The sequence below is a fragment of the Somniosus microcephalus genome, chromosome 3 (assembly GCF_052327205.1).
Source record: "Somniosus microcephalus isolate GS21.2 chromosome 3, FLI_Smic_1.0, whole genome shotgun sequence".
Lineage (NCBI taxonomy): Eukaryota > Metazoa > Chordata > Chondrichthyes > Squaliformes > Somniosidae > Somniosus > Somniosus microcephalus.
In genome coordinates, this window is record NC_140989.1 from 213,499,449 (window position 1) to 213,512,591 (window position 13,143).

Here is a 13,143-nt window from a genome sequence, read left to right on the forward strand (position 1 = left end):
CATCAGCATGCCGCACAGCACAGCACAGTACCGGGTCATAAGGCTCCAAGAAATTCCCAGAGAGCCTGACAGCATGGCAATGGGACCAGAACTGCTCCAGTCAGTCCAACCTCAAGAAAAAACAACAAAGCACCAGAACAGGGGCTCAAGTTAGGGAACAAGTAGCGCTCAATCTTCAGTCCTCACCAAGAATGGCAGTGCAGATTTCCTCCTGCCCCCTTACCTCCACACCCATCCAAGGCCCAAATGAAAACATCTCTGGATTCCCAGCCTACCTGGGTCATCACATTCTGTGCAGATTCATCACAGTGACTGACAACACACTGGCCATCATATGAGTGGTAATGTCAATAGAGGAATAATTACATCAAAAGGCAAAGGCAAAAATAAGGATGATCAAAGACCATGCTGCATCAATAGATAGCACACACAGTTCACAAGGACAGCACTGGCTTGCAAAATCCCAACCACCTCATCAAGCACACGAGACCTGGCACACTAATGACTCCATCGCCCCTTACTGACTGCCCTGTAATCCCGAGAAGGACAAGCTTCTAACTGCAGCAAAGAGAATTCACCCCTGCCCAACTCATAATATGCATTAAAAAGAAAGAGTTGCATTTATATCGTGCCTTGCACTACCTCAGAACGTCCCAGAGCGCTTCACAAAAAACAAACTACTTTTCTGAATTGTAGTCACTGTTGTAATGAAAAAAATGCAGCAGCCAATTTGAGCACAGCAAGCTCCCACAAACAGAAATGTGATAATGACCAGATAATCTGTTTTTTTTAAAATGATGTTGAGGGATAAATATTGGCCAGGACGCCAAGGAGAACTCCCCTCCTCCTCTTCGAAATAGCGTCACCTGAGGGGGTAGACGGGGCCTCGGTTTAACGTCTCATCCGAAAGACGGAACCTCCGACAGTGCAGCACTCCCTCAGTACTGCATTGGAGTGTCAGCCTAGATTTGTGTGCTCTCTGGACTTGAACCCACAAACTTCTGATTCAGAGGCAAGAGTGCTACCAACTCAGCCACGGCTGACATGGCTATTACTATACAGACCAGCTTAGCTCACTAGTCGGATCTAATTAGCGGGCCAAAGTTGAGGCAGCAGTAAAGGTGTTATGATTAAGCTCAGTGCACTTGTGTTTAGGGAGAGGACAGGGTGTTGGGCTCCTAATTGCTATCTTGAACCCTTTGCTGAAAGGGCAGGTGTGGGGATTTCAAGTGAGGATAGGATGGTGCTGGGCTGTGAAACCCCCTGTGGAATAGCCATCAACACCCAAGATGAAGACACTCACATAAAAAATGGCCAATTAGGTAAAGTATGCAAAAGTGTCAGCCTTGATTCAGTGGTAGCACTCTCGCCTCGAGTCAGAAGGTCGCGAGTTCAATTCCCATTCCAAAACATAATTTAGCCGAACACTTCAGTGCAGTATAGAGGCAATGCTGCACTGTCGGAGGTGCCATCTTTCAGATGAAATGTTTACATAGGATATACAGCACAGAAACAGGCCATTCAGCCCAACCAGTTCATGCCAGTGTTTATGCTCCACTCGAGCCTCCTCCTGTCTTTCCTCATCTAAATCCATCAGCATAACCCTCTATTCCCTTCTCCCTCATATGCTTGTCCAGCCTCCCCTTAAATGCATCTATACTATTCGCTTCAACCAGGCCCTGTGGTAGCGAGTTCCACATTCTCATCACTCTCTGGGGAAAGAAGTTTCTTCCGAATTCCCTATTGGATTTCTTGGTGACGATCTTATATTGATGGCCTCTAGTTTTGCTCTTCCCCACAAGTGGAAACACTCTCTCTGTATCCACTCTATCAAAACCTTTCAGAATTTTAAAGACCTCTATTAGTTCACCCCTCAGCCTTTTTTCAAGAGAAAAGAGACCCAGCTTGTTCATTCATTCTTGATATATATACCCTCGCATTTCTGGTATTATCCTTGTAAATCTTCTCTGCACCCTCTCCAATGCCTCTATATCCTTTTTATAATATGGCGACCAGAATTGTACGCAGTACTTTAACTGCGGTCGAACCAAGGTTCGATACAGGTTTATCATAACTTCCCTACTTTTCAATTCTACATCTCTAGAAATAAACCCTAGTGCTTGGTTTGCTTTTTTTATGGCCTTGCAAACCTGTGTCGCAACTTAGTGATTTGTGTATTTGTACTCCGAAATCCCTTTGTTCCTCTACCCCACCCAGACTTGCACCCTCCAAGTAATAAGTGACCTCCCTATTCTTCCGGCCAAAATGTAATACCTCACACATTTGTCTGCATTGAACTTCATTTGCCAATTATATGCCCATTCTGCAAGTTTAATGTCCTCCTGTAATTCGTTGCAGTCCTCCTCAGCATTGACTATCCCCCCCAATTTGGTGTCATCTGCGAATTTAGAAATTGTGTCTAAATCGTTAATATAAATTGTGAACAAGTGGTCCCAGCACTGATTCTTGTGGAACACCACTACCCACCTTCTGCCATTATGCTACTCTTTACCCCCTACTCTGTGCTTTCTGTCTTGTAGCTAGCTAGATATCTATTCTGCTACTTGTCCCCTGGCTCCGCATTCTGACCTTGTTCATCAGTCTATTATGGGGTATCTTATGAAACCTTATGAAAATCTAGGTAAATTACATTAACTGCATTACATTGTCTACTCTCAATTACCTCTTCAAAAAATTCAATGAGGTTCGTCAAGCAAGACTTTCCCTTTAGAAATCCATGCTGACTATTCATTACTATGTTTTTGGTTTCTAAATGTTCTTCTATTTTCTCCTCGAGTAGGGATTCCATTATTTTTCCTACCACTGGTGGTAAGTTGGCTGGTCTAGAATTCCCTGGACGTGTTCTATCCCTCTTCTTAAATATAGGTATTACATTCGTGATCCTCCACCGGTCCTCTGGCACTACACCTTTTTCGAACATATCATAAATATGCGTAGTAATGCCTCTGCTATCTCTTCCCTAGATTCTTTTAAAATGTGTGCATGCAATCCAGGGGTTTTATCCTCCGAGTTTGATTAGTTTATTTAATATATCCCCACTTGTTATTTTAAATGCACTTATCTCATTACTAATCTCATCATCCAATGTTAAACCGAGGGCCCGTCTGCCCTCTCAGTTGGATGTAAAAGATCCCATGGCACTATTCGAAGAGGAGCAAGGGAGTTCTCCCCAGTGTCCTGGCCAATATTTATGCCTCAAGCAAGAGTCAAAACTGTTTATCTGGTCATTTTATCTCTTGCTGTGCGCAAATTGGCTGCGTCGTTAACTACATTACAACAGCGTTTACACTTCAAAACCACTTCTGTGACTGAGAAGCACTTTAGGACATTCTGAAAGGTGTTTTTTAATGCAAGCTCTTTCTTTTACCTGTGGGACAGCAGTAGAACTAGCAATCACCATTTCTATCACATATACACAGAGCTTCATTACACCACCCCCAGTATTAAAATAGAGCGACATGACACCACCCCCAGTATTTATATACAGAGCTACATTACACCACCCCCAGTATTTATATACAGAGCTTCATTACACCACCCCCAGTATTTATATACAGAGCTACATTACACCACCCCTAGTATTTATATACAGAGCTTCATGACACCACCCCCAGTATTTATATACAGAGCTTCATTACACCACCCCCAGTATTTATATACAGAGCTACATTACACCACCCCCAGTATTTATACAGAGCTTCATTACACCACCCCTAGTATTTATATACAGAGCTTCATTACACCACCCCCAGTATTTATATAGAGCTTCATTACACCACCCCTAGTATTTATATACAGAGCTTCATTACACCACCCCCAGTATTTATATACAGAGCTACATTACACCACCCCGAGTATTTATATAGAGCTTCATTACACCACCCCCAGTATTTATATACAGAGCTTCATTACACCACCCCCAGTATTTATATAGAGCTACATTACACCACCCCCAGTATTTATACAGAGCTTCATTACACCACCCCTAGTATTTATATACAGAGCTTCATTACACCACCCCCAGTATTTATATACAGAGCTTCATTACAGCACCCCTAGTATTTATATACAGAGCTTCATTACACCACCCCCAGTATTTATATAGAGCTACATTACACCACCCCTAGTATTTATATACAGAGCTTCATTACACCACCCCCAGTATTTATATACAGAGCTTCATTACACCACCCCTAGTATTTATAGACAGAGCTTCATTACACCACCCCCAGTATTTATATACAGCTTCATGACACCACCCCTAGTATTTATATACAGAGCTTCATTACACCACCCCCAGTATTTATATACAGAGCTTCATTACACCACCCCCAGTATTTATATACAGCTTCATTACACCACCCCCAGTATTTATATACAGAGCTTCATTACACCACCCCCAGTATTTATATACAGAGCTTCATTACACCACCCCCAGTATTTATATACAGCTTCATTACACCACCCCCAGTATTTATATACAGCTACATTACACCACCCCCAGTATTTATATACAGCTACATTACACCACCCCCAGTATTTATATAGAGCTACATTACACCACCCCTAGTATTTATATACAGAGCTACATTACACCACCCCTAGTATTTATATATAGAGCTTCATTACACCACCCCCAGTATTTATATACAGCTTCATTACACCACCCCTAGTATTTATATAGAGCTACATTACACCACCCCTAGTATTTATATACAGAGCTTCATTACACCACCCCTAGTATTTATATACAGAGCTTCATTACACCACCCCCAGTATTTATATACAGAGCTTCATTACACCACCCCTAGTATTTATATACAGAGCTTCATTACACCACCCCTAGTATTTATATACAGCTTCATTACACCACCCCTAGTATTTATATAGAGCTACATTACACCACCCCTAGTATTTATATACAGAGCTTCATTACACCACCCCTAGTATTTATATACAGAGCTTCATTACACCGCCCCCAGTATTTATATAGAGCTTCATTACACCACCCCCAGTATTTATATACAGCTTCATGACACCACCCCTAGTATTTATATACAGAGCTTCATTACACCACCCCCAGTATTTATATACAGAGCTTCATTACACCACCCCCAGTATTTATATACAGAGCTTCATTACACCACCCCCAGTATTTATATACAGAGCTTCATTACACCACCCCCAGTATTTATATACAGCTTCATTACACCACCCCCAGTATTTATATATAGAGCTTCATTACACCACCCCCAGTATTTATATACAGAGCTACATTACACCACCCCCAGTATTTATATACAGAGCTTCATTACACCACCCCCAGTATTTATATACAGAGCTACATTACACCACCCCTAGTATTTATATACAGAGCTTCATTACACCACCCCCAGTACTTATATACAGAGCTTCATTACACCACCCCCAGTATTTATATACAGAGCGACATTACACCACCCCCAGTATTTATACAGAGCTTCATTACACCACCCCTAGTATTTATATACAGAGCTTCATTACACCACCCCCAGTATTTATATAGAGCTACATTACACCACCCCCAGTATTTATATACAGAGCTTCATTACACCACCCCTAGTATTTATATACAGAGCTTCATTACACCACCCCCAGTATTTATATACAGAGCTACATTACACCACCCCTAGTATTTATATACAGAGCTTCATTACACCACCCCCAGTATTTATATACAGAGCTTCATTACACCACCCCTAGTATTTATATAGAGCTTCATTACACCACCCCCAGTATTTATATACAGCTTCATGACACCACCCCTAGTATTTATATACAGAGCTTCATTACACCACCCCCAGTATTTATATAGAGCTTCATTACACCACCCCCAGTATTTATATAGAGCTACATTACACCACCCCCAGTATTTATATACAGAGCTTCATTACACCACCCCCAGTATTTATATACAGAGCTTCATTACACCACCCCCAGTATTTATATACAGCTTCATTACACCACCCCCAGTATTTATATACAGCTACATTACACCACCCCCAGTATTTATATACAGCTACATTACACCACCCCCAGTATTTATATAGAGCTACATTACACCACCCCTAGTATTTATATACAGAGCTACATTACACCACCCCTAGTATTTATATATAGAGCTTCATTACACCACCCCCAGTATTTATATAGCTTCATTACACCACCCCTAGTATTTATATAGAGCTACATTATACCACCCCTAGTATTTATACAGAGCTTCATTACACCACCCCTAGTATTTATATACAGAGCTTCATTACACCACCCCCAGTATTTATATACAGAGCTTCATTACACCACCCCTAGTATTTATATACAGAGCTTCATTACACCACCCCTAGTATTTATATACAGCTTCATTACACCACCCCTAGTATTTATATAGAGCTACATTACACCACCCCTAGTATTTATATAGAGCTACATTACACCACCCCTAGTATTTATATACAGAGCTTCATTACACCACCCCTAGTATTTATATACAGAGCTTCATTACACCGCCCCCAGTATTTATATACAGAGCTTCATTACACCACCCCCAGTATTTATATACAGCTTCATGACACCACCCCTAGTATTTATATAGAGCTTCATTACACCACCCCCAGTATTTATATACAGAGCTTCATTACACCACCCCCAGTATTTATATACAGAGCTTCATTACACCACCCCCAGTATTTATATACAGAGCTTCATTACACCACCCCCAGTATTTATATACAGCTTCATTACACCACCCCCAGTATTTATATACAGCTACATTACACCACCCCAGTATTTATATACAGCTACATTACACCACCCCCAGTATTTATATAGAGCTACATTACACCACCCCTAGTATTTATATATAGAGCTTCATTACACCACCCCCAGTATTTATATACAGAGCTACATTACACCACCCCTAGCATTTATATACAGAGCTACATTACACCACCCCCAGTATTTATATACAGCTACATTACACCACCCCCAGTATTTATATATAGAGCTTCATTACACCACCCCTAGTATTTATATACAGAGCTACATTACACCACCCCCAGTATTTATATACAGCTACATTACACCACCCCCAGTATTTATATATAGAGCTTCATTACACCACCCCCAGTATTTATATACAGAGCTACATTACACCACCCCTAGTATTTATATACAGAGCTACATTACACCACCCCCAGTATTTATATACAGAGCTTCATTACACCACCCCCAGTATTTATATACAGAGCTTCATTACACCACCCCTAGTATTTATATAGAGCTTCATTACACCACCCCCAGTATTTATATACAGCTTCATGACACCACCCCTAGTATTTATATACAGAGCTTCATTACACCACCCCCAGTATTTATATAGAGCTTCATTACACCACCCCCAGTATTTATATAGAGCTACATTACACCACCCCCAGTATTTATATACAGAGCTTCATTACACCACCCCCAGTATTTATATACAGAGCTTCATTACACCACCCCCAGTATTTATATACAGCTTCATTACACCACCCCCAGTATTTATATACAGCTACATTACACCACCCCCAGTATTTATATACAGCTACATTACACCACCCCCAGTATTTATATAGAGCTACATTACACCACCCCTAGTATTTATATACAGAGCTACATTACACCACCCCTAGTATTTATATATAGAGCTTCATTACACCACCCCCAGTATTTATATACAGCTTCATTACACCACCCCTAGTATTTATATAGAGCTACATTATACCACCCCTAGTATTTATATACAGAGCTTCATTACACCACCCCTAGTATTTATATACAGAGCTTCATTACACCACCCCCAGTATTTATATACAGAGCTTCATTACACCACCCCTAGTATTTATATACAGAGCTTCATTACACCACCCCTAGTATTTATATACAGCTTCATTACACCACCCCTAGTATTTATATAGAGCTACATTACACCACCCCTAGTATTTATATAGAGCTACATTACACCACCCCGAGTATTTATATACAGAGCTTCATTACACCACCCCTAGTATTTATATACAGAGCTTCATTACACCGCCCCCAGTATTTATATACAGAGCTTCATTACACCACCCCCAGTATTTATATACAGCTTCATGACACCACCCCTAGTATTTATATAGAGCTTCATGACACCACCCCCAGTATTTATATACAGAGCTTCATTACACCACCCCCAGTATTTATATACAGAGCTTCATTACACCACCCCCAGTATTTATATACAGAGCTTCATTACACCACCCCCAGTATTTATGTACAGCTTCATTACACCACCCCCAGTATTTATATACAGCTACATTACACCACCCCAGTATTTATATACAGCTACATTACACCACCCCCAGTATTTATATAGAGCTACATTACACCACCCCTAGTATTTATATATAGAGCTTCATTACACCACCCCCAGTATTTATATACAGAGCTACATTACACCCCCCCTAGCATTTATATACAGAGCTACATTACACCACCCCCAGTATTTATATACAGCTACATTACACCACCCCCAGTATTTATATATAGAGCTTCATTACACCACCCCCAGTATTTATATACAGAGCTACATTAAACCACCCCTAGTATTTATATACAGAGCTACATTACACCACCCCCAGTATTTATATACAGCTACATTACACCACCCCCAGTATTTATATATAGAGCTTCATTACACCACCCCCAGTATTTATATACAGAGCTACATTACACCACCCCTAGTATTTATATACAGAGCTACATTACACCACCCCCAGTATTTATATAGAGCTTCATTACACCACCCCCAGTATTTATATACAGAGCTACATTACACCACCCCTAGTATTTATATACAGAGCTTCATTACACCACCCCCAGTATTTATATACAGAGCTTCATTACACCACCCCCAGTATTTATATACAGAGCTACATTACACCACCCCCAGTATTTATATAGAGCTACATTACACCACCCCTAGTATTTATATACAGAGCTTCATTACACCACCCCCAGTATTTATATACAGCTTCATTACACCACCCCCAGTATTTATATACAGAGCTACATTACACCACCCCTAGTATTTATATACAGAGCTTCATTACACCACCCCCAGTATTTATATACAGAGCTTCATTACACCACCCCCAGTATTTATATACAGAGCTACATTACACCACCCCCAGTATTTATATAGAGCTACATTACACCACCCCTAGTATTTATATACAGAGCTTCATTACACCACCCCCAGTATTTATATACAGAGCTTCATTACACCACCCCTAGTATTTATATACAGAGCTACATTACACCACCCCCAGTATTTATATAGAGCTACATTACACCACCCCTAGTATTTATATACAGAGCTTCATTACACCACCCCCAGTATTTATATACAGCTTCATTACACCACCCCCAGTATTTATATACAGAGCTTCATTACACCACCCCCAGTATTTATATACAGAGCTTCATTACACCACCCCCAGTATTTATATACAGAGCTTCATTACACGACCAGTCCAAAGATGTGCGGGTTAGGTCGATTGGCTATGATAAATTGACCCTTAGTGTTTGGGGGATTAAATACGTGGGGTTACAGGGATAGGGTGGGACATGTGTTGGTGTAGGGGTTACGGGGATCGGGTGGGATATGTGTCAGTGCAGGCTCGATGGGCCGAAATGGCCTCTATCTGCACTGTGGGGTTTCTGTGATTCTGTGATCTGTGACCCCTAGTATTTATATACAGAGCTACATTACACCACCCCCAGTATTTATATACAGAGCTTCATTACACCACCCCTAGTATTTATATACAGAGCTACATTACACCACCCCCAGTATTTATATACAGAGCTACATTACACCACCCCCAGTATTTATATACAGAGCTACATTACACCACCCCCAGTATTTATATACAGAGCTACATTACACCACCCCCAGTATTTATATACAGAGCTTCATTACACCACCCCCAGTATTTATATAGAGCTTCATTACACCACCCCTAGTATTTATATACAGAGCTTCATTACACCGCCCCCAGTATTTATATACAGCTTCATTACACCACCCCTAGTATTTATATACAGAGCTACATTACACCACCCCTACTATTTATATAGAGCTTCATTACACCACCCCCAGTATTTATATACAGAGCTACATTACACCACCCCTAGTATTTATATAGAGCTACATTACACCACCCCTAGTATTTATATACAGAGCTTCATTACACCGCCCCTAGTATTTCTATACAGAGCTTCATTACACCACCCCCAGTATTTATATAGAGCTACATTACACCACCCCCAGTATTTATATACAGAGCTTCATTACACCACCCCTAGTATTTATATAGAGCTTCATTACACCACCCCTAGTATTTATTTACAGAGCTACATTACACCACCCCCAGTATTTATATAGAGCGACATTACACCACCCCTAGTATTTATATACAGGGCTTCATTACATTACACCACCCCCAGTATTTATATAGAGCGACATTACACCACCCCTAGTATTTATATAGAGCGACATTACACCACCCCTAGTATTTATATACAGAGCTTCATTACACCACCCCTAGTATTTATATAGAGCTACATTACACCACCCCCAGTATTTATATACAGAGCGACATTACACCACCCCCAGTATTTATAGAGAGCTTCATTACACCACCCCTAGTATTTATATACAGAGCTACATTACACCACCCCCAGTGTTTATATAGAGCGACATTACACCACCCCTAGTATTTATATACAGAGCTTCATTACACCACCCCCAGTATTTATATACAGAGCTTCATTACACCGCCCCCAGTATTTATATAGAGCTACATTACACCACCCCTGGTATTTATATAGAGCTACATTACACCACCCCCAGTATTTATATAGAGCTACATTACACCACCCCTAGTATTTATATAGAGCGACATTACACCACCCCCAGTATTTATATAGAGCGACATTACACCACCCCCAGTATTTATATACAGAGCTTCATTACACCACCCCCAGTATTTATATACAGAGCTTCATTACACCACCCCTAGTATTTATATACAGGGCTTCATTACACCACCCCTAGTATTTATATAGAGCGACATTACACCACCCCCAGTATTTATATACAGAGCTTCATTACACCACCCCCAGTATTTATATACAGAGCTTCATTACACCACCCCTAGTATTTATATACAGGGCTTCATTACACCACCCTCAGTATTTATATACAGAGCTACATTACACCACCCCTAGTATTTATATACAGGGCTTCATTACACCACCCCCAGTATTTATATACAGAGCTTCATTACACCACCCCTAGTATTTATATAGAGCTTCATTACACCACCCCCAGTATTTATATACAGAGCTTCATTACACCACCCCTAGTATTTATATAGAGCTTCATTACACTACCCCCAGTATTTATATACAGGGCTTCATTACACCACCCCCAGTATTTATATATAGAGCTACATTACACCACCCCCAGTATTTATATACAGAGCTTCATTACACCACCCCTAGTATTTATATGCAGGGCTTCATTACACCACCCCCAGTATTTATATAGAGCTACATTACACCACCCCTAGTATTTATATACAGAGCTTCATTACACCACCCCTAGTATTTATATAGAGCTACATTACACCACCCCCAGTATTTATATAGAGCGACATTACACCACCCCTAGTATTTATATACAGAGCTTCATTACACCACCCCCAGTATTTATATACAGAGCTTCATTACACCGCCCCCAGTATTTATATAGAGCTACATTACACCACCCCTAGTATTTATCTACAGAGCTTCATTACACCACCCCCAGTATTTATATACAGAGCTACATTACACCACCCCCAGTATTTATATACAGAGCTTCATTACACCACCCCCAGTATTTATATAGAGCTACATTACACCACCCCCAGTATTTATATATAGAGCTTCATTACACCACCCCCAGTATTTATATAGAGCTACATTACACCACCCCCAGTATTTATATATAGAGCTTCATTACACCACCCCCAGTATTTATATATACAGCTTCATTACACCACCCCTAGTATTTATATAGAGCTACATTACACCACCCCCAGTATTTATATATAGAGCTTCATTACACCACCCCCAGTATTTATATATAGAGCTTCATTACACCACCCCCAGTATTTATATACAGAGCTACATTACACCACCCCCAGTATTTATATATAGAGCTTCATTACACCACCCCTAGTATTTATATATAGAGCTTCATTACACCACCCCTAGTATTTATATACAGAGCTACATTACACCACCCCCAGTATTTATATATAGAGCTTCATTACACCACCCCCAGTATTTATATACAGAGCTACATTACACCACCCCCAGTATTTATATATAGAGCTTCATTACACCACCCCTAGTATTTATATACAGAGCTACATTACACCACCCCCAGTATTTATATATAGAGCTTCATTACACCACCCCTAGTATTTATATACAGAGCTTCATTACACCACCCCCAGTATTTATATACAGAGCTACATTACACCAACCCCAGTATTTATATATAGAGCTTCATTACACCACCCCCAGTATTTATATATGGAGCTTCATTACACCACCCCCAGTATTTATATAGAGCTACATTACACCACCCCTAGTATTTATATAGAGCTTCATTACACCACCCCCAGTATTTATATACAGAGCTTCATTACACCACCCCCAGTATTTATATACAGAGCTTCATTACACCACCCCCAGTATTTATATACAGAGCTACATTACACCACCCCCAGTATTTATATACAGGGCTTCATTACACCACCCCTAGTATTTATATAGAGCTTCATTACACCACCCCTCGTATTTATGTAGAGCTTCATTACACCACCCCTAGTATTTATATAGAGCTTCATTACACCACCCCTAGTATTTATGTAGAGCTTCATTACACCACCCCTAGTATTTATATACAGAGCTTCATTACACCACCCCTAGTATTTATATACAGAG

General features: G+C 40.3%; 1 protein-coding gene across 3 annotated transcripts in view; it reads right to left on the minus strand.

The window, feature by feature from the left end:
• Positions 1-13,143, minus strand: part of LOC147121710 (centrosome-associated protein 350-like) — a 106,318-nt gene that overhangs the window by 85,985 nt on the left and 7,190 nt on the right. The window lies entirely within an intron of this gene.